General features: G+C 35.7%; 1 protein-coding gene across 3 annotated transcripts in view; it reads right to left on the bottom strand.

The window, feature by feature from the left end:
- GAS2 (growth arrest specific 2) overlaps positions 1-27,446 on the bottom strand; it is a 178,615-nt gene that overhangs the window by 140,009 nt on the left and 11,160 nt on the right. The window contains exon 1 of one of the 3 annotated variants that reach the window (XR_004053711.1): positions 2,404-2,987. The gene's annotated coding sequence lies outside the window, so the exon portion shown is untranslated. Of the gene's footprint in view, positions 1-2,403; positions 2,988-12,799; positions 12,922-27,446 lie in introns of those variants that run through there. The other 2 variants (XM_030918690.1, XM_010381052.2) reach the window with 2 other exon arrangements.

Genomic DNA, 27,446 nt, shown 5'->3' with positions numbered 1-27,446 from the left:
TCTTAATTTTGTATAGTGCTGACTCTCTTTTAGAGAGTTCTTTCTTATCCCACAGTACCATCTTGATTTGTCTTGGGTGAAATGATGGTATAGTTACAAATAACAATTTCTTCTCAAATCATGATTTTAAAAAAACTGAGTGAGAATTGATTTTCTATGTTTTCATGTTGTTAGGGATATTTTAAAGTTTTAAAAAAATCATACTAAACTATCCTTCCAAACAATTCAGCATAGTTTTTTTTAACCCCTACCAGATTAGCTTGGAACATAATTAGAATAGAAAACCATCTGACAGTTATTAACAATATTAACAACTAGAATATTTAAGGATTTACATCAAAATTTTATCTGAGTTGATTAGGTAAACCTCAATTCATGAGAAAATTCTTTTCTGTTGTTTAAATATAAATATTTCTGTTTTAGTTAGCTATAATATAGTTAAGAACCAGCAGGGTTCTACATTCTGTGGAAATGTATATACGTATATGACATGGTCTCATAAGGGAGTAAAATTAGCAAAGTTTTAATTGTATTGACCCTGAAAACATTTAATACAGAAAGTTACATAAGCCTCTTACTTAATTTTGACAATATATTATTTTCTACTTTTACTCCAATTCATTTTACTAGTCAAAAAACATTGAGTGGAAACCTTCCTAGTTGCTCAGGTTTAAAGAACCAGTTGGATCCTGTTTGGACCTTAATATCAAAACCACAAAGGTACCAAACTAACCTCACAACATACCCTGAAGTTTTAAACAGGAGTCTCTCTGTAAACAGTTATAGTCTCATCATGCCGTTTCAACCAAGGTAACTTAGCTTTCCAAAGTTTCCCTGAGTCTGCAGTGCAGACTTCCAGTCTTGAAGTAAGATTTTTAAGTAACACACAACATACTTAAGGTTAATATAAGACCAGATATTTCACCATACTTGAAAGTTTGAGGTTTAACTGAAGTTTCTAACCAAGATGCTAAAAAAATTCCAGGGCAATCACATGACCTTTTGCACCAGGTGAAATAATTTTTTGCCATGTGAACTTATTTCCCAGTAAACCACAGTCCATAACTCCACAGTATAGTGTTTAACAATAAAGTAATGAAATAAACCCAAACTTCAGTAGCATTCAGGCTGAAATCCAAGCTACCTTTTCCACGTAAGGGACCATGCAGGCAGCCCTGTGCAAAGTCTCCAATGTGCACTGCAAAGGCACACTGTCCCATGCCTCATCCATCTGTCCCTTACCTTCTCTTAGGCAGTCAAAACCCAGACACCCATGTTGGAGAGGACCACCAGAGCCACCACCTTCACCGCAGTTAGAGGAAAGCATTCCTTGAGAAGGAGTTCATTGATCAATATCAAAGACAAGCTCAGCGAATCAGACCCCAGCTGCAGTTAATCAGTGTCCACACTGCTAAGAGTTTGGGGTAAAGAAGCAATGAGCACAGGGCTTGTTATCTGCCTTGCCTCTATGAATCTCAGGGGATAGGTGGGGAGGAAAGGTGTTCTTCCTTTGCCAGGCTGGCACATCCAACCTATCCGAGCCTTTATTTTAATACTAGAATGTCTAATGGATGTTCCTGTGCACAAGCAGATCTTATTTCCTTTGCATAAGAACTCCCATACACAATTGACCTAACTTTGTTGGAGAGGGTTGGAGGAGATAATTTTATAAGAATAACGTTTTGCAAACACTTCACTGTAAGAAGATCGCGGAGGTGAGAGGATGAAGATGAAGAAAATGGAGAGGGTAAAGACTGTGGTTTCAAAAAGGTTAACTGGGAAGATAATAACCCTCCCCCAACCTCAACTGTTTTTGGAATGTAGAAATAGAGTATGTTAACTCTCGCTTTTGCTCCCTCTTCATTCAAGACAATGGAAACTTCTTCGGATGTCTGGGCTAAGTTAATGGTAATTTACCATACTGAGTTGACAGAATTTAATTTTGCCAGTGTAAATAATGTCTCCAAACCAAAATTGCCTCCTTTGTTCCCCAAACAATTTCAGATTCCAGTCTCAACTTTGGACCGAACAAAAAGAACAATACCATGCAAAATCTTCCCAACGTGTGTTGATATAGATGGGCTAGCGTTTGTTTATTCACATAAAACCTTAACTTCATCAAACTTATCAGAGACAAACAGTGAGTATCACCCCAGATCCCACATGTGGCGCTCTTTCCTCCCACCCTGGCCTCAACGACCGAAGTAAAACATTCAGGGTCAGCCCTTTAAGACCATTCTGGCTCCATCCCACCCACCGCCCCCCGCCCCCATAACAGGCAATGCTGAGCATGCATTACAGATATTCTTGTGCACGAATGCATATGTGTACATTTATAATCGATGTGTTCATTAAAAATCCTCACTCTGTTCCTGGTTTGCAGAGCCACCCCAGCGGGCTTACGTGCTGCGGTCATCTGGGGTGTTCCACAATAGGGATAAGGAACACATGGTTGTTTCCAGGGAATCAGAAAGTCACCCCCTGCAGCGAATACCCACTCTTAGAGAAAAAGCCTGTACAACTGTCTGCCGCTCTTCACTCTTCCCCGCCTCGTTACTGAGGTTATTTTTTAATGACCGCTTCCCTCCCCCGCCGCCCCGGGTGCAGTAGACAGGCAGGGGCTCCCGTGAGCCCCGGCTGCAGAGCGCGCACGCTGCGGTGGCATTGGCGCAGAACTGGGCCAGCCAGTCATGCTCACCCCCGCGTCCCGAGCTGGGCTGCTGGCGGCTCTCAGAGGCTCTTGGGCTCCGGGCTGGGCTCGTGCAGCTTCTCGGGGCCGGCCCCCTCCAGGCGCAGGTCCTGCAGCAGCCGATCCCCGCACCCCACCAGCTTGGAGGCAGCGGCAGCAGCTACAGCCGCACTACCCTTCTTCATACTTCTCTGATGGCTCCTTTTAGTGCTGTTTGGGAAAACGATTTTTTCTCCCTGCCAGAAACAGATTTCCTACATTTCATCAGTCCTCATAGACCGAGCGGAAGTAAAATGCTTACTTTTTCTGGTGGACAGCAAATGCAATTGACACAGATTTACCCTTCAAACGGGGAGAGATTGTATTACAAGCCCTTGGCAGCAATTCCGAGGTTGGGGCCAAGCTCCAGCCCCCTCCTTGTCCCCCAAACACTAACCTAAGAGAAAAGGTGGGGGGTGGAGAGGGGATCATATTTAACTCTAGAGGTTTAACAGAGTCAATAGCTTTAGCACAATATTAAAATTGGGTGTTGGAAAAGTTTTTGCTTTCCTGGCCAGTGATTTTGCAGACGGAGGCACGAGCTTTCCAGTAACTTCGGCCACTCTTCATTCCAAATTGAACATTTTGATGTCTTACAATTCTCTTTAAGTATCAGATTTTTAGAAGAGGCTGCACTCACGGCTGTTTTTGCTTTACCAAAGGAAATACAATTCCACCCTTCCTTCTCTCAGCCTCAGCTCAGAATTATGTTGAATGTCAGAGACAATTGTCTCCAACTGTTGTTTATTAGTACGTGTATTCTGAGATGAAACGTCTTCCATGAAGTGGACAGATGTTCAAGTGTCTGATTCACCTCTAATGCGCGGGGACTGCTTGTTGAGTGTACTGATTGCCACAGGTTACCACTTCCCAAGGACATAGATAAAACGTATTACACTTTTTATTTTGTTTTGTTCTCATGTTCATCAGTTTCATGTATATTGCCATCCAATGTTTACAATGGCAGTGGCACAGGTGTTCTGATCCTTGCTTGGATACAATTTTTATAATGATGAGTTACCTAGCCCCACTCCCAAATAGAAACTACCTGTACATCCACAATAGCTAAATGATGTAGATGATTTTAGATATAATTTAAAAAATTATTCACATTTCACATTTATTATTGCTATTATCTGGCAGAAACTGCATCAGTTATTTGCTTCTAGTGGCAATACATGTAATAAAGAGAAAACAGACCGAAAAGTTTGGAGTCATCGAACTCCAGACTTTTTATTTTAGTTTAATTTGGTTTTGCAGCTATCAGCTCCACATTTCCTCCTTAGCTTTCTAAAAGAAGGAAGAAATAGTCATTCTTAATTTTAAGGAGAAACAGCATTTTTAAGAGCTCTACATAACAGCCTGGATAAACATAAAAAACAACATACAGAGCTCGTTACTGATGAGTTTTAGTGAACGAATCTGAATGATAAAATTTCCTAAAATTTGATCAGATCTGAGTATTCCTAGAGCCCCAACAAAGAATTTTGCGTGTCTGAACACATACAATTTAGTAAAAAATCAAATCTTCTTGATAATCTTTCCTGATCAAAACATCAACCAATAAATGTTAATTTAAGAATTATCCATATATGTAATGAGTTCAAAAAATTTAGCACCTTGAACTTTCAAACTCTTGCATCCTATTTCTCCCCAGATATGAATATTCTTGTCACATTGTTCATTATTGGTGTTATAAAAAGCAAAGGGTAAGGCAATATTTTTGTTGATTCAGGAACAATGCTAAATACAGTTTGGGGGGAAAGAAAAGGAGGCTTACATCTTCATGTCATTTCTTCCAGGCATTTTTTTTTTTTTTTTTTGTCTTAAATTTTGCATTATGGCAGATTCTCTGTCTCTCAGAAAGAGCCAAAAGAAAAATACCAGGAGAAATAAAGAATGTGTTTCTTCTTTCATTAACAGCTAAGAGTTGCGCTGAATAATTTTATTTTTTGTGATGAAAGAGAACACAAAAGATTTCTGAAGAGACACGAATATAGTGTTTTTAATTTTTTTAGCATATGTAAAAATTCCCATTTGATTTTTATCTTGTGTTTTTCAAAATCGATATTTCTATTTATATATTCTGATCACTCACTGATACATTTATCAAAGATTATCTTTTGTCTAAGTATTTTATTAGCTTAGTGTGGACTCAACCCAAACTGTTCACCTTAGAAAAATGTAGCCCAGCTGAAGTAACTATAGCTCATCTCATGTGAAGGTAAAGGAAGCAAATACTTCACTTAATAAGATGAAAAAATATTTAAATACATCTTTGAAACTTAACACCATTAAAAAGAAAAGTCAAGTCAGATTTAAACAGTTTAGCTTTTATTGTCAAGTGATCACAGTTAGAAGACTTTAACACGGGAAGTTTCTGGGTTACTATGTGTGTCCCACATTCTAAACTTTCAACATTGCCTCAAACATGAATTTTCTCATTTCTCTAAGAAATACTTAAATTTTGAGTTTAAAAATGATCAGTAAAGACGTTATTTTTTTCCTCCTGTGTAGATAACTCTCCTTTTCTCTCTTAGTCCTTCTCCCAAATGAAAATAATATATGTAGTACTCACTCTTAAAAGTGTAGCAAACCTTCAATAAATAATTGAGGTTAGAGGACACTTTGAGGAAAAATTTAAAAACACGGAAATAGACACTGGGTTAAATTTGCTAAAATAAATTTCCAGAAGTGACCAAGAAAGACTTATATTCCTAAACAGCTTCAAAGGAGCAGTAAAAAATGACAAAAAACAGCCTGAGAAGCAAGTGAGAATAATGATACAGAAAGCAGTATGAAGACATACAATGGTATTAAAAAATACATGAAGAAATATATTTAATAATAACTTAAAACATTTATTTACATTTTGTTAAAACACTTCCTCAGTGAGGTCAAATATGTTTATTTTTCCCAACCTAGCATCTTACTCTATAATACAAGGCCTTCAATTGACATATTTTGAAATATAGTTTTTTAATGTCATAAGGCAAAGAGAATAAATTTTATAAATCCTAGCATGGTAATTACAAATACTGTTAGGAATAAAAACAGACTGTTTCTGAAATTTTAAATGATAAATGCTATTACTTTCCACCACCATTCATATGTAAAATTACAAAGGATAAATCAAAGAAATTTCGTATGTAAAGTTCAAGGTTTACTCTCCATCTAATACGCAATTTAAAAAATCTATTACTTTACTCTCAGTGGAGAACTTTAAACTTTTTAAGTGTAACACAACAGTAGCAAAAATATTAATTCCCTCCTGTGCAAGACTCATTTTTTTTGGCAAATCATGTTACGTATAAGCATATGTTTTCTAATTTTTACATAAGAAATAGATTAAAAATCGTTTCATGAAATATGCCATTTGTCTTATCTAGTTTTATTTATTTTTAATTTTTGTTTTTTAATTTTTGTTTTTTGAGACGGTATCTCACTCTCACCCAGGCTGGAGTGCAGGGACGTGACCATGGCTCACTGTAGCCTTGAACTTTCAGGCTCTAGCTATCGTCCCATCTCAGTGTCAGGGTAGCTGGGACCACAAGTGAGCACCACTGATATGGTCTGGCTCTATGTCCCCATTCAAATTTCATCTAGAATTGTAATCCCCAAATGTTGAGAAACGGACCTGGTGGGAGGTGACTGGATCATCGGGTCAGTTTCCCCCATGCTGTTCTCATGATAGTGAGGGAGTTCTCACAGACCTGATGGCTTTAAAAGGGTGGCACTTCCCCTCTTTCTCTCTCTCCTGCCGCCATGTAAGACACGCCATGCTGCCCCTTTGCCTTCCCACGATTGTAAGTTTCCTGAGGCCTCCCCAGCCACGCAGAACTGTGAGTCAATTAAACCTCTTTTCTTTATAAATGACCCAGTCTCAGGTAGTTCTTTACAGCTGAGTGAAAACAGACTAATACAGCCACCAACTCTGGCTAATTTTTTATCATTTTTTTTATTTTTTTTCCAGAGACAGGGTCCCATTATGTTGCCCAGGGTAGTCTCAAACTCCTGGCCTCATATGATGCTCCTACCTCAACCCTCCAAAGTTTCTGGGATTACAGGCATGGACCACCACACCCTGCCTCATCTAGTTTTAAATATCCTATGCAGTACATTCTGTGGTGTGACGTCTGTTGTCTTAGTTGAAGGTTTTTTTTTACGTTTTCTTTATTTGTATGTCTTGTAGTTTGCTTCTAAATCTTAAAAAAGTCTATGTCATGCCACTTTAATCACAAGTACCTCAAGTATAATATAAATGTTTAATGTAAAATATGTTTATTTCAACAACCTTTCTTGTCTTTTCCACCACTATATCTCTAGCATGTAGAATATCATTAGACATATAGTAGACACTCAATAATTGTTGAAAGAAACGAATGATTATTTTAGAAGAAGCTGGTGTCTCAGAAAATATACAACTAATTGGTTATATCTTTACATATTGTCTCTAATTTAACAGTTTAGAACTCAGAATAGAAAAGTAATGTTAAAATAACATTACAAACGATAGTTTCACTCCCAAGCTAGCAGCATTTCATCTGGTAAAATGTAACTAGAGTTCACCAAAACAGATGCTTGCCTGTGTGCCAGGCTTATAAATGAGGTCAGTCTGTGTCACTTGTCACTTCATTAAAAACCAAGGTTCATTTGGACTCAAGGTTTAATCATAACCAATATAACAAGAGTGCAATGAAAAGTAATAGAAAATATTACTACTGCAGTGGCTTTCAAATTTTTTTTATTGTGACCCACAATATGAAATACATTATGGAACAGACGCATAGAAACACACATAGACACAAATAAACTAAACATGTTTCACAAGACATTACATACTTTCCTATTATATTGCACTCTGATATTTTTCTACTTGACATTATTATAGTCTCTTCTATACTATTCAATTTAAAAGAAATGCTATTAGAGAACTACTAAATTTGTTTTATGACCTACAGTTTTTTTTAAAAATCTGACTGTAAGAAAACTAAACTAAGGGGAAAATCAATAAAAAGTGAGGTAGGGTCTCAATTAACGGATGGTTTCATTATAAAGTATGAAACAGATATGTTTATATATTGTCATTGGTAGACTTGATGCAATGTAATGTCACAACATCGCAAACATCTTAGACCCTCACACCTCCAAGCCTTTGCTCATGCTGACCAAAATGATCTTTCACCTTCACTGTCTCCCTCTGAAGAAATCTGATTCACTCTTCTAGGAGAAGCTTAATTGTCACCTTCTTTGTGGTTCTCTTGATCTCTCTGGTGGAGATATTTTTTCGTGTGATTCTATGTTCAGTGCTCTGAGCACTTTGCTATTTCTTTTGTTTCTCACTTATAATGTAGTATCACAGTTATTTGCTTATGCGTCTATCTCACTTACCAAACTGTGAGTCCTAGAGAGTAAGGACTAGGCTATTCATCCTTATATTTCAAGTCTTTATCACAATACCAAGCCTAAGGTTGCCAAATAATTGAGTAAATAAATAAATAAGTAAATAAATAAATCACAAAACCACTGCATATCCAAGGGAGGAAAAAGTGGGGGCCATTGGGTGATAGAAGGGATACAGCAAGAACTGTGCTCATCAAAGGAAAATTAAATGGAGATCCCTCTGTAAAGACAATACCAGTTATTAATTTTGCATCTTTATTCCTAGCACAATTTACTTACAAGTGAGATTTTAGTATCACATTTCTTGGGATTCTCTTGCAGTTAGATATTGTTCCAGTTATTAATTGATTTTTAAGTACACTGATAATTTCAAATTTAGGATTATTTTGTTGAAGAATGAGAAGTTTGCTGAAACTTCCATTATTGTAACTATAACATAGGTCACAAATACGGAATATTTTCCAACTGTTGATTTATACAAAGCATTTAGAGATATGACACTTAAAGTGATCTCATTAAAGCATTTTTGTAGCTCCAAATAATGGATCAGGAAGCATCCTATAAAAGGGCAGTACTCCAAGCCCAAAGAGAGAACTGTCCGAGGATGGGGTCAGTGTCAGTGGGGCTTTTCCTAGCATAAAGGAATATTGCCATTCTGCTATGATCACAGTAGTCACTTAGTCTCTACAGTCATTTGCAAAGAAGTTTCACCAGCCATCATCCCCACAGAAGTTCTCAAGGAATAGGCATAGTAAATTGTAATATAGTAGTCACTACAGTTAGCAGAGTAATCTGGAGTCCAGATTTGGTCATGGATGAAATCAGGCAGGGTCCACTTCTAGCTTCTTCGCCTGTTTGCTAAAAGTTATAAGCAAATTATTTTACCTTTTCAGTATCAGTTTCCACATCTGTAAAGTGAGATTAACAAATACCACTCTCTCATAGGCGTGTCTTGAGAGTTATACAAGTTAATACATGTAAAATAGTTTACTGTTTGATATATAGCAAGTTTTAAATGAATGTTAGGTATGTTATTGTTAAGTGAGCACCCAAATATTCTAATTGACTCATTAAACAATTCCCTAAGATAAAGATATTAGCAGCATTAAAAATACAAATGTTTAGAGAATCTTATACATCCTTTCTCTGAGTCTTCCCCTCCTTGCTTCCTACCATTCCATTTTACTCTCTAGACATCCAGTGGCTTCATGGTTTGTTGGTTCACTCATTCATTTATTCTCCGACCTCCTCTGTGTTAGGCACTTGTATCAAAATGAAGCCACATTCCCTGCATTCCAGGAGCTCATTCTAATAACAAAAAAATGGTTTTAAAAAGCTTACCTAATGACACATATCTATTAAGCAGCAAAGGTAAGATTTCAACTCATGCCTGAGCCTGACTGATTTGAAAATATGCTCATTTCCCAACACAAATGGGAAGCAACTTCAAGCAACTTACTTGAAGCAACAGAGCTTTCCTTTCCTTCCCTCCCTTCTTCCCTCCCTCCCTTCCTTCCTTCTTTCCTTCCTTCCTTCCTTCCTTCCCTCCTTCCTTCCTTTCTCCTTCCTTCCTTCCTTCCTTCCTTCCTTCCTTCCTTCCTTCCTTCCTTCCTTCCTTCCCTCCTTCCTTCCTTTCTCCTTCCTTCCTTCCTTCCTTCTTTCCTTCCTTCCTTCCTTCCTTCCCTCCTTCCTTCCTTTCTCCTTCCTTCCTTCCTTCCTTCCTTCCTCCTTCCTTCCTTCTCCTTCCTTCCTTCCTTCCTTCCTTCCTTCCTTCCTTCCTTCCTTCCTTCCTTCCTTCCTTCCTTCCTTCCTTCCTTCCTTCCTTCCTTCCTTCCTTCTTTCCTCCATTTTTTCCTTTCTCTCTTCTTCTCTCTTTTCCTTCCTTTCTTCCTTCTATCCTTTCTTTTTGTTTCTGTATGAGGAGGTGTGGGGAGTCTATATATCATTTTAAAAAATTTCTTAGATAAAAACAAGAAGGATTTTATATTTAAAAGTTAAAATGTGATAATAAAATTATTTGAGAAAAAAATCATTTTTGAAAAGAAGTGTGTTTCTGTCAGGTATCCTAACTCCAAGCCAGATGAGCTGCCCCCTATACTGAAGTTTCTGCATCACAGAGAATGAAGTCAGATGCCTCATAGAAGTATGAGAAGGAACTCATGAAAAGAATACCGAAGAAGGCTTTTGAGGAAAAACTTTTAACCAGGAAAAGTCACGAGAAGGTTTCAAATCCTACACAGAAATAATCTCTTTTCTTTTGGATTTGGTATCAGTTGAGGATAGATGGGGGTCAGGGAAGATGTCTTCTTAACTAGCTCCCAAGCCTAAGCAGGCTGAATAGCCAGGAGACTCAAAGTGCCTCTTAAAGCGGAGGGATTGCATTTCTATTTTTAATAATAAGCTGACTAGGAACTGAGTCAAACAAACTTGACTTCAAAATAAGATGCAGAATAAGAACATACCAATCAAGATCCGGAGTTGGATTAGATTATCAGAGCTAACAGTAAAAGATCTTCCCTACCTAAACCATCTAGTCTCACACATTAATCGCCTCTGGAAACACCATCATGGACATACCCAAAACAAAACTTCAACAGGTTTCTAGGTATTCCTTATACTGACACACTGACACACCTAAAATTAAGTTCACACATCTACTCCTTGTCAATTTAGCAACCATATGCATCTCCTTAAACTATACTTAATTTCCAAAAAGAGGCAATAACAAAATCATAGTTATATCTAACATGATGCTACTAACATGATGCAACTATGCTGCATACAACCAAAACCACACTAATCTCATCCCCACAAGTCGGCTTTCGTAATTTCAACATTCAGACTTACAGCATTTAGAATTGCATCTTTAAGGAGTATGATCCAAACTCCTATGGCAGAATCAATAAATGAGGGGAGAGGAGATAAAAGTCAGGGAGATCTTTTGAGTGGTTATTCTCTTCTCTTTTATTCTTTCTTCTCAGTATGCTCATCTTCTAAAAAACCAGGTGAATTATGTGAGCATTCAATCCTACTCTACAAACATACATCATCCATGATATAATTCATTATTTTAAATTACAATTTAGATTTTATTATGATTTTCTGATAGATGGATATGTGGTGTGAGAAACAGACAAGGAAAACTCCTAGATTTTTTTTTTTTTTTGGATAAGAGGTTACAAAAATTATGCTGCCATTTAATGAAATGGGAAAGATGGGAAGAAGTTGTTTTGCTTTGTTTTGTCTTGTCTCATGCTCAGTGGAATGAAAATCAAGGTTTTAGTTCTAGACAATTTAATTTTGAGATGCCTATCTGATAACTAGAGGGATCTATCGTGTGGTCAGTGGGCACAGGAAGAGGGTAAATCAAAGTTAATTGAGTCTTTTAGAAGCAAAGGCCAGGCACAGTGGCTCACGCCTGTAATTCCAACACTTTGGGAGGCCAAGGCGGGCAGATCATCTGAAGCCAAAAATTCGAGACCAGCCTGGCCAATGTGATGAAACACCGCCTCTACTAAAAATATTTTAAAAGTTAGCTGAGCATGGTGGCGGGCACCTGTAATCCCAGCTACTTGAGAGGCTGAGGCAGGAGAATCACTTGAACCCAGGAAGTGGAGGTTGCAGTGAGCTGAGATTGTGCCATTGCACTCCAGGCTAGGTGATAGAGTGAGACTCCATCTCAAAAAAGGAAAAAAAAAAAAAAGAAAGAAAGAAAAAATGCAAACTGTGTTCAGTTGCCTACATTCCACCACTTCTTACAGATACGTCTGGATTGTTTTAAATTTCTAACACCAAATAGTGGCGAATATATTCCTAAATAAAAGTAGAAATTATAAATAGTTCTAATTGTTTACCAGTTGTCACACAACTGTGTGGGAGACTCAGTTCATTACTAAATTGTGAAGTAAATTTAAATTCTAATAAAACACATTAAAACTAATACATGATTGTGGGTCAAGATTTGATGCTCATATAAGTGAGCTGCCCCGTTTGACAACAAAAGACCTGGAGAGGAGTGTGAGGAAGTAGGTAGTCATGACCCTGCAGGTTAAAAGAAGAAAATAACCTTGTAAAGAATCTTCTGTTCAGGAGCAAACATATATTTTTTTCTTCCCTATTACTTTCTCTGTTTTCTTTGCCTTGTTTGTATTTAGAGTTTATTCAGCTCTTTTTTACTTCGTGTATGTGTGTGTGCGTGTGTGTGTGGGGCGGGGGGCACACACACACACACACACACACACACACACACACACACGCAGGAACAGCCAATGCAGCCCACACTCCAACCACTTCCCTTAGTGAGTTCTCATCCTCTGAGCCACTACACACTCACCTTAATCTCCCCTGGGACCAAATATCAGACAACTTGGGGGAGACTCTCTGCTCTAGAGTCTTCAGAATTATTCACATTAGCAAATCCACAGGGAGGGGAAAACCAGCTAACTCCACCTTGTTTGCCATACATAGCTGCTCTCTACAGCTGCAGCTTGCTGTTACCCTGTCCCAGGGTCCAACCCCTGTGTGGTTCTGACAGCCTTCTCATTTGGAGAGGTAACAAAGAGTCCTACCTTTCATCTGTCAGGTGTCAATGTGTTGTATCCCACTATCAACAGAATCTTTAAGTTTTACAAATCAGTAAGGGACAAAGAAGTCTGTTTTTAAACTGACCACTTAGCTTTCTTCATCTTATTCACAGTTCCAGAATTCCTCCTCTTATTTGATTGCTAGATTCTTTCTACTTCACTGCCTTCCTCTTTTTACGAAGTTCTTTCACTCCCACTGTCTTCTCTCTGTGGAAATATAGTGATCATACTTAGTGGGATCAGAAATTTCTGTATGTTATCTCAAAACACATCATAAAAGTTAAAGCTAAAGAAATGACATGTGTAAAATACATGAAGTTTAATAGAGTAAAAATGAAAATATTCAGCATACAGCATGAAAGCACGTAAGTGCTATAAGTACACCTCCTTAACACACACACACACACACACACACACACACACACGTCATGACAAACACTATCACTGAGAAAGTAATAAGCAATATCTCTGTGTCATGTACACTGTAATATGACCTGCCTTTGACTATTTCCACCATTAGCAATCTTCTCCAGCTCATACATCTTATAGTTTATTAATATAAGTTTGGGGATGATTTTTACGTGTTAATGCTGCTTTACCTTTTGATTGTGGACTCATGAAAGCAAACGGTTTACTTCTAGATGCTTTTAAGTTTTTCTTAAGCTCCAGTAATTCTTTATAGTTTACTTGGATTAGGCATTGTACTTTGTTTTCCTCAATATATGAATATTCTTTTTATAGTTATTCAATTTATCCTTCACACAATTTTGTAGTATTTTTTCTTTTCTTATATCAACCCTCTTTCATTCAACAGATATCTTTTTCAACATTCTGTGCCTTAGGCAGATCTCTCTAATTGGTGTTGGTGTCTGTCATGTGTTGATTTAAGAACAATAGCAAGGGAAGTTACCCAACTCCCTTCATTAATGACATATGTTGCTGCAACTCAGAAGGAGATGATGAAAAGTTTCAGGTTTCAAAAAACATAGCCAAGTTTAAACCCCCAAAATATAAGTCAAGAATTAAAAGAGACATCAGCAACTAGTATATGCTGTGGTTTTAAGATTTGTAGAAATTATAGGTATGACTGAAACTGAAAAATCCAATTTGTTTTAAAACATTTTAGTCCCTTGTTCATTAATAAATTTGGTCCACAGTTTTACTCAGACAACATGACACCACCCATAAAGATATTTTTAATTTTTAGTGAATGAGAATATTTCTATGAAACAGTAGAAGAATATATGACCCACTAGGAACAGGAAGTATAAAAACATACTATAGACAAAATGTTTGCTTACTATTCTTCCTCAGAACTATTTAATGATTGATAAAATTGCATACACTAATCCTTAAAGATTGTGTTAATTTTCAGTCTAGACACATAGAAAGTAAAGAAATAAAGGTAGGCTCTGTATGAAGGAAGAATATGATTTACATCTTACGGTTTGGTTTAATTTATTTGCTGAATGAGCAAACAAGACATTTGTGAGCCCTGCCAAATCATACATTAATTTTTTTCATTGAGGCAGATTTTATAAGTGGAACCAAATTATGTGTAGGAACGATACAGATGTCTTCATGAATAGAGACACTAATTTTTTCCGAAGAAAACTGGCAATTTCCACAATATGAAGTTTATGACTTCAACGAAGTGCAGTGATTTTTGTTTTTGTTCCTGTTTTTCAAATACTTGGATCAAATTTTTGAATCAGTGAAGAGTAGATGGAGATTCTGCTAATGTTTTTTGAATGCTTCCTTTTTTTCATATTGTTTTTAAACATTTATGAACTCTTTATTGAGTACCTAAAATGGGCATTGTGGGAATACAAGATGAATTAGACATAATATTGTCCTTGAAGAATTTTCCATTGGTGAAGGAAACATAACCTAATGTAGAATCAAATAATTGCTACATATAAATAGAGACGACGTTCCATGGGAGAGCAAAGACAGGCAAGATAAGTATGCCTCTGGGAATCAGGGTAGGTGGCAAGGTTCAGTGGCCCTGTCAGGATAAGGTAAGTGATTGAGCCCTGGCCCAGAGGTCTGAAAATGTAGTCTTCAGAAAAGGACAGACAGTCTGAAGAACTTAGGAGTTCAGAAGATGAAGGGCAGTAGGGAGGGAGAGAGGAGGCTCTGATCAGGTTTAAGGTGGTTTTGAGCACCATTTTAAGACGTTTGGACTCTTAATAGTGACACTAAGGTTTCCGTTCAATTTTCTGACAGATTTGGTTATTAATTCAGTTTTAAGCATCACACACTACGTATTTCTTTCTTTGATGAAAATGTTCATTTTCTAATCATGAACACTAGTATGTAGCTACAAGTTAACCGTAACTCTTTATGCTCTTTTAGTTTTATAATAAAATTTCAGGGAGATACTACCTGGGGAAGGAATATATTCTTTATCAGATAAATAATAAGTGATTGTCATTTGGACCCATGAGTTCTTGCATGTCATTTCATTCTTACTTAAAACAGTCCAAGCGTGATGGCTTGCATCTGTAATTCCATCACTTTGGGAGGCCAAAATGGGAGGATTATTTTAGCCTGGGAGTTCAAGATCAGCCTGGGCAAAACAGCAAGACCCTGTGTCTATAAAACTTTACAAAGTTAGCCAGGCATTGTTGCACATGCCTGTAGTCTCAACCACTCAGGAGTCTGAGGTGGGAGGATTGCTTGAGCCAAGGAGCTTGAGGCTGCAGTGAGCCATGATTGCACCACTGCAGTCCAGTCTAGGTGATGGAGAAAGACAAAAGGAAAAGAAAAAAGAAAGAAAGAAGGAAGAGAGGGAGGGAGGGAGGGAGGGAAGGAGGGAGGTGAGGAAGGAAGGAAGGAAGGAAGGAAGAAGGAAGGAAGGAAGGAAGGAAGGAAGGAAGGAAGGAAGGAAGGAAGGAAGGAAGGAAGGAAGGAAGGGAGGGAAAAAATTATCTAAATAATTTCAACTAGAGGGATTTAAAAATATCCCTGGATCATTAAATGATAATGACCTCATAGTCTTTAGCCTAGTTTTGAATTAAGCACTCCTATTCAAGCATCACCTAATGCTCCAGTTACTACTGTTGTGAAATAAACCATCCCAGAATTAGTGATATAAAACAACAACAAAGTTATTTTGCTCATGGATTCCATCAGATGAATCAGACAAAGCACTGTATTTGTGGCGATAGCTTACATCTATCCCACAGTGCCTGGGGTGTCAGGTGGGAAAACCTGAACATTAAAGAATCAAAAAAATTTGGGGGCTTTGTCATTCACATATCTGGTGCCTGGTGTGGGATGACTGAGCCTTCTCCATGTGACTTAATTTTCTTACATTATAGAGGGGGGTTCCCCGAAAAAGCATCATTAAAGGAGGGCCCTAAGAGTGAGCAGAATAGAGTGGAAGCTGTATGGCCTTTTGGGATTTTGCCTCAGAAGCCACAACGCATGTCTTTTATTGTGCTTTATTGATCAAATCAGTCACAAGTCCATTCTCTCCAGACAAGGAGTGTCAAATAATTCTGAAGACATGTTTAAAACTGCTACACCTAGTGTCTCAATCCTAACTGTGACTGTCCACCATTTGAAGTTTCTTTTCTTTTAGACTATGTTTTGCTAATGCAGACTCTATTTTATTCATTATTGTATCCCTAGAACATAGTATAGCATATAGTGCAGGTTCAAGAGTATTGATTGAAAGAATAAACGGATTATTTCCCAAATGCATCCTGATCACATTATTTTTTCATCTTCCAGTCTTCATATAGATCTGGAAGTGATTAAAAACAAGAAAGTTTATTGATACCTTTTTCACCATATTTGCTATTTACACTATTTTGCTACTTGCTAATGTTAACTGTACACTGACAATGAACTAGTCACTGTGCTAGGTGCCCGGCAAACATTTCATTGAGTCCTCACAATGAAACGTAATTATCTAATAAAAAGTTAAGTAACTTGCCTGAGGCACAGTTCTTGTTTAAATTCTTCCCATACACTAAATGATAACAGCTCTCTTTTTTTCTGAGTACTTACATGTGAGAATATTTGTACTCTGCAATGTCAATGAGTCTTATTCTGACCATATATAGAAGCAAATGAGTGTACATAAGGAGAAGAATAAGCAAGAGGAGAGGAGAGGAGAGGAGAGGAAAGGAGAGGAGAGGAGAGGAGAAGAGAGGCAAGGAGAGGAGAGGAGGAAAGAAAGAAGGGAGGAAGGAAGGAAGAGAGGAAGGAAGAAGGAAGGAAGAGAGGAAGGAAGAAGGAAGGAAGGAAGGAAGGAAGGGAGGAAGGAAGGAAGGGAGAGAGGGAAGGAGGGAGGGAGGGAGGGAGGGGAAAGAAAGAGAGAAAGAAAGCAGGAAAGAAAGCAAGAGAAAGAAAGAGAGAAAAAAGAAAGAAAAGAAAGAAAGTGAAAGAGAGGAAAGAAAGAAAGAAAGAAAGAAAGAAAGAAAGAAAGAAAGAAGAAAGCAAGCAAGCAAGCACACAATTGAGAAGAAAAGAAAGGAAGGAAGATGGAGGGAGGGAGGGAGAGAAGTTTATAAGAATGACAAAGCAAGCTGTGTGTCAATACCACTTAAGTAAGCCATTTACCGTGGATGGTGTATGAAGTAGGTTTTTGCTTTCTGGATTAAGTTCTAAAAGAAATGCCATAAAAATACAATTTAACAGAGGCAAATTTCATGGCTCTCTGTTTCTAAAATACCGTGCCTTTCTCAAAGTAGATTTTTGTTTTAAAAGTTTCTGTTGCATATTTCCTTTAATGCTGTCAGAAGTCCTTACAACTCCCTGTCATCTGGGTATCATAGTTTATGTTCCTTGATTATATACCAAATGAGATTACAAAATTCAAAAACACATAGATCGATTGGAAGTTGAAAATATTTGGAATGCTAGAACTCAAGTGCTAGATTTGGTGTATGCTAAACTCTAAATTGTAAAGCATAAAAAGGGACAATTTGGCAGCCAGCTCAGGCAATAAAAGGTAAACTGATCCTAAAGCACACTGTAAAGACATTAAGTCATTCTGCTAAAATTAAATGAAGCTGTTTTTTTTAAGTATAATCTGTAAACAAACTAATTGAAATTATCACATCAGAGAGCTAGAAAAGAATTTAGCATTTCCCTTAATAAGTTCTCATTATACAGAATTACAGATATTACATGATATTCTCCTGGTTGAGCAGAAGACAGAAAACCAAATTGTTTTTTTCTCAGTAAACAAAGATGCCTGTAATCCCAGCACTTTGGGAGGCGGAGGCGGCTGGATCACCTGAGGTCAGGAGTTCGAGACCAGCTTGACCAACATGGAGAAACCCCGTCTCTACTAAAAATATAAAATTAGTCGGGTGTGGTGGAGCATGCCTGTAGTCCCAGCTACTCAGGAGGCTGAGGCAGGAGAATGGCTTTTACCTGGGAGGCGGAGGTTGCGGTGAGCCGAGATCATGCCATTGCACTCCATCCTGGGCAACAAGAGTGAAACTCCATCTCAAAAAAAAGAAAAAAGAAAAGAAAACAAAAAGCAAATAAAACAAATACCACTTTTTTGCAACTAAGAACACGAAGACAGAAAACTTTATCTGAACTAGAAAATTATAATGTCACAATTCAAAATTTACAATTTTTACTAACAAAAATTTTCACTATAAAATTTGACATTCTTTGTTTGGAATTATATCATTGACTGTGATCCCTAACTTTGTAATATTTTAATAAGAATATTATTTAGAACAACATCTCTCTGAAAATTTTCTCAATATTTCCCACTAAATAAACAAATTTAGCCTGAAAAATTTTATATGTATATATGTGTATTTATATCTATATATGTGTATATATTATATATGTCTATGTATATATATATGCATAAATGTGTATATATGTATAAATGTATATATGTATTTATATATGTGTATATATGTGTATATATATCTGTGTATGTGTATATTTTAGACAGTTTCACTCTGTCACTCAGGCTGGAGTGCAGTGGCATGATTTCGCTTCACTGCAGCTTCTGCCTCCCAGGTTCAGGTGATTCTAGTGCCTCAGCCTCCTGAGTAGCTGGGACTACAGGCACAAACTACCATGCCTGGCTAATTTTTGTATTTTTAGTAGCGACGGGGTTTCACCATGTTGGCCAGGATGTTCTTAAGCTCCTGACCTCGTGATTCACCCATCTTGGCCTCCCAAAGTGCTGGGATTACAGGCGTGAGCCACTGCACCTGGCCATATATACATACTTTTAATCTCGCCTTTATTATTATCACTGCTTTCCTCCTTCTACCCTACAATTCTCTCTGTAATGTAGACTTGTTCTAAACTCTTGGCATTTTATGATATGCAGAATTGGCTATGGAATACAAAACATCTTTGAACGGATCCAGGTACAACCATCATCCTGGTAACAGTGATATTGCTCCATTGTGTACTTCTCCTCCTCTATGTACAGCATCAATAAGACAGAAAATTCTAGTTATATCAACAAGAGAGAAGGTGAAGTCACATTTTATTCTAAGATAACAAGAACTAGGCAGCGGTAGTGGTGGTTCACACCTGTAATCCCAGCACTTTGGGAGGCTTAGGCAGGCAGATCACTTCGAGCCCAGGGGTTCGAGAGTAGCCTGGCCAATGTGGCGAAACCCTATCTCTACTAATAATACAAAAATTTATCCAGGCGTGGTGGTGCATGCCTATAGTTCCAGCTACTTGGGAGGATGAAGCATGAGAATCATTTGAACCCAGGAGGTGGAGGGTTGCAGTTAGCTGAGATCACGCCACTGCAGTGCAGCCTGGGTGCCAGAGGGAGACTCTGTCTCAAAAACGAAAAACAAACAAAAACAAGTAGGAGCTTTCACTCAACATATCTGTTTAAATAATATATGCAAATTCAGAAATTATAGCATTTATTAATCTGTTCAAAAGAACAAAGGGAACAGAAATGTAAGCTATAGTAGTTTTGACTTCAAATACCTCTCTATTCCCTGAGAGTAGGTGCTCTCAAATCTGATAGAATATTCTCTGTAAAGCCTCCCTTTATATTTGGAAATTAACTGATAAAAACAATACTGGAAAAAATTTTACATTCTAACAAAATGCCTCTGTGATATTGCAATTTTTAAAAAATCACTTATTTGGCTTATTTCAGCCAGTTTATTTTGAAATGCTAGGGAGCTCTGGGGAAAATGCTCCTTGACATTAATGATATTAACAGACTAACCCAATCTAAGTACTCAGATTACGTCTGGAAGTAATTTTAAAAAAGAAATTTCCTGATACCTTTTATATCATAATTGCTACTTAGTGAAAGAGTAATAAGAAAAATTAGATTCATCTATTATCTTTTAAAGGAAATTAAAAATGAGTTTACATATCTACATACAGGTAATGTACATGCAAATTTTTCTTTGCTTTACATTTTCTTAGCTTTTTTATATTAATTCTCTTAAGACATTTTGTGTTATACGTCTGGAAATTTCAGCCATCCAGAAAAAAAGGAGGTTGGGAAATAATGAAAAAAATGTGCCGAAAGAATTCACATAAAAGTTTCGGAGATTTGAAAATGGGAACAACAGACACTTAAACAGTTATTGAACCAGAAAAAAAAATGTCCTTCCTGGCAGGTATATAGCAATATACTGATAACTGTTGGATAAAAATAAAGGCATCCAGACATTATTATAGAGCTCTTCTATATGAAATGCAACTTCTTATTCAAAAGTAAAAACAGAGCCTGGTCTGTATTTTCTTTTTCTTTGTGGTTTGAACATTAGAAAAATATCATCAATTGTAAAAGAAAAACGAAGTCTTAAAAATAAATTTAGTTTATTTAGTTCAAATATCTGCTTAATAAGTTCTTCCCATTTATTACTACACAAATACACACATACTACAGAAGATATGTGGGTGATCTGTATATTAATAGGAAGTTTCAATATAATTTCTGTTAATATGATTGCCATTGTTGTCCCTTCTATATAGTTTTTTTTTTTTTTTCAAAACAGATGTCCAAGCAGTGGCAAAAATGTAAAAATGGTAAAGTCATAGAAGCCCCTTCCAGTGGGACTAACTCAAGTATTTAAGTAGTTTCTGAATATTAGCAATGCAAGAGGTTTCAAATTAAATGCTCAGATTCTGGGCATTGAACTGACGATTATTTAAGGAAGGGGATACTTTCTTGTTTAAATTCTTCCTTTTTTATATTTTAATCCATGTTTTTAATAACTCATCTCTCATGAATTCAAGATGTTGTCTGGTAGACTTTGAACCAAGTCTATCTGCCTTTAAATCTCATGAATTAATAAAACCAACCAACCAAAGCTGGAGGCTTTTTATACTTTTCCCATTATTCATTTATTTGAACTTTATTATATAAAGTTATTTAGGAAAAAAAAGTTAGAAAGCAAAACCAAAGAGATAAAGTGGAGCCAAAATATAAAAATAGAAACAAACATAGGACTTTAGATTCTACGCACTGAGCAATAAGAAGTCGTGAAAGTCTCTCAAACTCAAGAGTAAGAGAACAAAATGCTACACAGATGTTGGTCTTGCCACTGTTTTAACATACTTTTCCTTCCTGAGTTTGAACCCAACTACAGAGCAGGCAATGGGTCTAGAATAATTTACAGATAAGGTTCCACATTATGGCATACCTATAAAACATACTGATAATTTAGCCAGAACATAAAATCATTTTTTTAGTGGATAGAACTATCTTGTTCTTTATATTCTGTGTAAATTCTCAGATGTCATTTTTAACATAATTACAAGATACTGACAAAATAAAATAAGCTTTCAGCTGGTATTGATTGCTGATTTAAAATAATCCAGATGTCTTCTGGACATTTTGTGCATACCTTATTATCCACTAATTATCTATTATATTCTATAATTTTCTTATCCAGGGGCTCTTAAAGAGTGTGAGGAATGACAGTAGTCTGTGATTAAAAAACAAGTTTATAAGAATTTCCACTGAATCAATGTTCTGCTATGAATTTTGTTTTCTTTTTCCTAATTACTGGCATCAGTCTAAATCAACACTAATTCAATTCCAGAGGTAAAGAGGCTTCACCCAATCACGTAAATGAGAAAATGCAGAATAATCTTTCTCATTCTTCTCTCCATTAAGATTTGTTTATTCTTCATCAAAATTTTCAAATCTCAGCACCATCCTATCAAGACTTCCTAATATTTCCTCTGCCACTGCTGTAGTGAGCCATCATTTTGCTCATGAGGACTACTGCAATATTTTTCCAGCGACCCTCTATCTGTATTCAGTTGTTCCAGCTAGCAGTAATCAACTCTCTACATTGTTTTATAACAGATATACTCTTATCATTCTTGTGCTTCAAAATTCTCAATAAAATTGGAATGTCAATTGAACACAGACTCTCTTCCTTAGCAAGGTATTCTAATGTCTTCACAATCTTAGTCCATCTTCAAATATTTCCACCATTTCCCACACTATAAGAAATGCTTTTCCCCTTCAATTTATTTAATTACTTTTATGAAAACACTTCATATTGTTCTGTCATATATTTTTCATTTATTATTGTAACAATGATGACTTTGTCATAGATTGGCAACATTTCATGGTAATGACAGGTATTTGGGAATCACTGTATTAGACTTCTCATCATTTTCTGAAACACACTGATGGATAATATTATGACTCACTAACTTATATTAATTATAAGAATGGCTGATAGTTCAGGCAACTGCGTCAGTCAAGCTCCTGGCAGGAATCAAAAGCATATTCAGCAGGGATTTTTAAGACCATTTAATAGAGTAATATTTACAGAAGTATGGGTAGGGTTAAGGGAATCAAAAAGGTATGTTAGAGCAGTTAGGAATTAGCAACATCAGGAGGCCCCTACAGTTGCAAGGAATAATATGTGTTACCCCAGTCTGGGGGACATCTTACAGGACTTCTAGAACGGCCTGTTGTGGGGGGCGGGGAGTGGGGAGGGATAGCATTAGGAGATGTACCTAATGTAAATGACGAGTTAATGGGTGCAGCACACCAACATGGCACATGTTTGTAACAAACCTGCACATTGTGCACATGTATCCTAGAACTTAAAGTGTATTTATATATATACTTTATATATATATAAAGAATATAAATACATATATATATAAAGAAAACCCTCTGTGACTGCTTTGTTTGAAGACGTGGAGTCCAATTCTATTTGTTCATATAAAGAAATATTATTAATTATAAGAAAATCAAGCAGAGAGCTGTAATTAGTGTGCATGTCATTGAATATTTTATATATATATAGAAAGAAAGAAAGAACGAACCAGAATCCTGGAACCTTAGCAGAGACCAGGGAATAAAAACCCTTAGTCTCTCTCCTCCAGTACTAATTTTTTGCTAATGCTTCCCCTCGGTCAATTAAAAAAAAAGCCGGCGCAGAAGGGAACAAGGCCTCACACAGTCAGTAAAGCTCAGTTCACTCCTCTGCACAGAGAGGCGGGAAAAACAGAAGAAACAGATGAAGCTAAGAGGGAAAAACAAATGGAGATTAACTAGCTAACTTACTTTCTCCCAGTCCTATTTACACAAATCTAGGACACGTTAATTTGAATCACAATGCCCTTTCTTTTGCCCCCTTTTCTTAGCTAATTGTGTTAGAATGCCTGTATTAGAACAGTAATTCCCAAACTTTTTCAGACCAAAGCATAGTCAGTCAACCAAAAAGCATTTAAGAGGCACATATACATATGTGGTGACAAAAATTATTTTGCACTTGCTTTGTATGATAATATGAATACAGGTGATTAAATATACAATTTATATAAAAATTCCCAACATCTAGAATTCTCATATTTTTAAGAGAGAAATTAAGCTTGCTTCATGAATGCAATTTTTTTCACATTGGTTTTTATGTTTGAAATGGTCAGTTACAATTCCTGATCAAGACTTTTAAACGAGTTCTCCTTATATTCTTGAGAATCTCCGTTGACTCTCATGGAGAAATGTTGTTGATAAAAAAGGTAAAATTATTTTGTGAATGTCTATAAAGCCATTCAAGGTTTATAAGAAATGAAATTACATTTAAATAAAAGCTCTTTTCTATCCTTATAAAGGCAATAAAATGTTAAACATTACTATGATGATGCAAATACATTTTAAATTCAAACAACATTTTCCATATCACAAATTTCAAAGTGTTGATGAAGCTCGAATTTGTAGAATATACATGCATTGTTATAGTGGTCTTTCTGCTGCTGGCTTTAAGGCCACTTAAAGTCACACCCACTGGAACTAAAAAGATGTATCTCAAATTTGTGAAAACAGATTTGTGGACAACATTTAGATGTGTGCCCACAAGGAAATTCTATCTTTAAATTCCTCTTCCACTACCTTCCTCTGAATTCACTAGGTTCTATTATGTCTTTCTTGGACATCTGAAATTCTTCCACTAACTTCATGGACCCTTCGTCTATGATGGATTGCAATGTATGCCCATTCTAGCTGGTGTATAGACGTCCAGGTGGTAATGAATATCCAAAGAAGACCACAGGATGGATTATAGGATCTCTTTCCATCTCAGTAATGACAGTCACGTCCCAGACCTCATTCATATGCCCCAAAGGTAAAGGAGATCGATATCTCAGGCATACACTTGTAACCCTTTCTGCTGTACATGAAGTAGAATGCTCAGGACCCAGAAAATTTTTTGTCTAGTTACAGTCTATTACGGCCTACTGAAAATAACTCTAATGGTAGGAAAGGTAAACCTAGTGTGTTTTCCCCATTAAAATATAAATTTAATTTTTTTTAAAGATTTAGTATGGCATTTATAGTTTGATCAGGGAATAGTTATAATATCACAGGATGCAAGACTGAAAACCTAATCACCAGATTTTACATGCATAAAGTCTTCTATCCATTACAATTCATTTGGTGATTTTCCCCTTTTGTAAGGGAAATCAATGAAATGAAGAAATCATGATTTTACAAGTAAATACCACTAAGATCTACGTCTCAGTCCATTTTCTACTGCTATAACAGAATACCACAGACTGGTAATTTCGAAAGAAAGGATATTTATTTGGCTCATGGTCCTGGAGGCTGGGGAGTCCAAGGTGAGGACCTTCTTGCTGCTTCAAAACATGGCAGAAGGCAACACATGGTGAAAGACGGCAAGAGAGAGAGGAAATTGATCTATACTTACTTTTATCTGAAATCTACTCCTGAGCTAACTAACCCTTTACTTAATATCATATGAGGACAAAGCCCACGTGACTTAATCACCTGTTAACAGCCTTCCATTCCAATACTATTATATTGGCAATTAAATTTCACATGAGTTTTGGAGAGGACATTCAAACTACAGCAATATGGAAAGCTTTTTTCCAGAAAGATAGTTTGCAATACCACAAACATGGCAAATATGTTTGCAAAGTTTCTATTAGAAATCTCGATAAAAAAATTGCTCCAGCTTGCTCTTTATAGTTGCTACCAAAGCATAGAAAGACCTAACCTTATCCCTGACTTGACTGAGATAGTGGAGTGGAGTTGGTATCAGTATAATCACCACCCATAATATTTACCCTCAGAGTGATTGCCAACACATCCAAAAATTTCCCAAAAAGTAGATTTCTGGATGAGGAAAAAACCCTCTATGACTGCCTTGTTTGAAGATGTGGAGTCCAATTCTATTTGTTTATATAAATAAATATTATTTCATCAAGCAGAAAGCTGTAATTAGTGTGCATGTCATTGAATATAATATTGTTCAGAGTAAAAACATCAGAATAACTTGTTTTCATTGGTCCATCAGTTGCATAGTGTCCTATAATTTCTTGCATATCTTAAAATAGTAACAAACTGGATGTGGTGGCTCATGCCTGTAATTCCATCACTTTGAGAGGCCGAGGCAGGAGGATATTTGAGGTCAGGAGTTCCAGACCAACCTGGCCAACATGGTAAAACCCTGTCTCCACTAAAAATACAAAAATTAGCCAGGTGTGGTGCCAGGTACCTGTAATCCTAGCTACTTGGGAGGCTGAGGCAGGAAAATCACTTGAACCGGGGAGACAAAGGCTGCAATGAGCCGAGATCACGCCACTGCACTCCAGCCTGGGCAACACAGTGAGACTCTGTCTCAAAAAAAAAAAAAAAAAAAAAGTGTAATAATAACAACAAAAATTAGATTCAATGTAGAGAATGAAATCAACTCAAGTTTTCAAGTCCTAATATTCCATTAGACAAGATTTTTTAGAAACCTCTCAGGACCCAGAGTACATGTTGCAGCAGCAAGCTGTGTCTTTGATAACATTTTCTCCACCACAGCCCAAAAAGATGTTAGTGGTTGCCCTTTTACATTTGGCAGTGGTGGAATAGGGAGAAGACATGGGAAGATGTATACTTTGGAGGCTTATGTAATATTAATAACGACAATAGCCAATCTTCATTGAGTATTTGTACCACACAGTGTTCCAAAGGGCTTATACTTGGGTGCATTTAGATGAAAGCAACAGAAAGTAAAACTGAAACTGGAAAGAAAAAAAAAAGCATATGGGAATATATGTAAGGTTACATAATTTTAAACAGGTTTGTTTAAGGTCTGTCTTAATGCAATTTTTATTTGTGATTCTGAGATTTTCTTGGTTTGGGGAAGGAGATATCTATGGCAGCTTTGGGCTTCAGGTATATATACAAAATATATATGTAATTTATATATAAATCTATACTTTACATATATGAATAATATATAAATATAAACTAATTTACATTTAAAAATAAATATTTATTACAAATACATGACTATATATTAATACAATATAAATTGTATTAATATTAATATCATATAGATTATATTACTATAAATTACAGTAATATAATTTATTAATATAAATTAGATATATAATTTTTACTTATAAAGGAAGATGTATGGTATATACATAGTTATATGCTATATATAGATGTTATATATGTCTAGTAAGTATATATAAATGTATAACATTATTTAAATATTTATATTACCTAATATAAATATAATAATATACAATATTTATATTAGTAATAAAATATTATTTATATTAATATATAAATGATTTAAGTAATATATTGTTAATAATATATATCAATAATACATTTAACTATATTAATATTTATATATAATCTATAAATCATTATATTATATATAATGATTATAATATATAAATCATTATATTAATATTAACTATATTACTAATTATATAATTAAAATATAGTATATTATAATTTTTTAATATATAAAATATATTTATATGCAATATATTATTTTATTAATACATAAAATTATTTATATTTATATATTTTTTATTAATAATTATATAATAATATATTATTAACAATGTAATTATTTGTATCAATATTAATAAATATAAACAAGAAGAGGGAAAGGGAGGAGGGAGAGAGGGAGAGAGAGAAAGAGAGGAGGAGGGGAGAGAGGGAGAGGAAGAGAAACAATAGAGAAGGAAGAGGAAGATATTGTATTATATTTATATAATTAAGATAAAATATAAATGTTAATATAAGTATATTTATATGTAATATAATATAAAATTAATTTAATTATATTCATATATTAAGATAATTATTAATAATATTAATAATTACATTAATTATTAACTGTATAAAACATATTAATATTATATCAATATTATAATATAAATATTTATATTATATCAATATATTAATATATAAATATTACTATTATAGTTAAATGTATTATTGATATAAATATATATTAATATTA

This window comes from Rhinopithecus roxellana, chromosome 15, assembly GCF_007565055.1.
Source record: "Rhinopithecus roxellana isolate Shanxi Qingling chromosome 15, ASM756505v1, whole genome shotgun sequence".
NCBI lineage: Eukaryota > Metazoa > Chordata > Mammalia > Primates > Cercopithecidae > Rhinopithecus > Rhinopithecus roxellana.
Note: the sequence above shows the minus strand (reverse complement) of the source record. Positions and strands in the feature narration are given on the sequence as shown.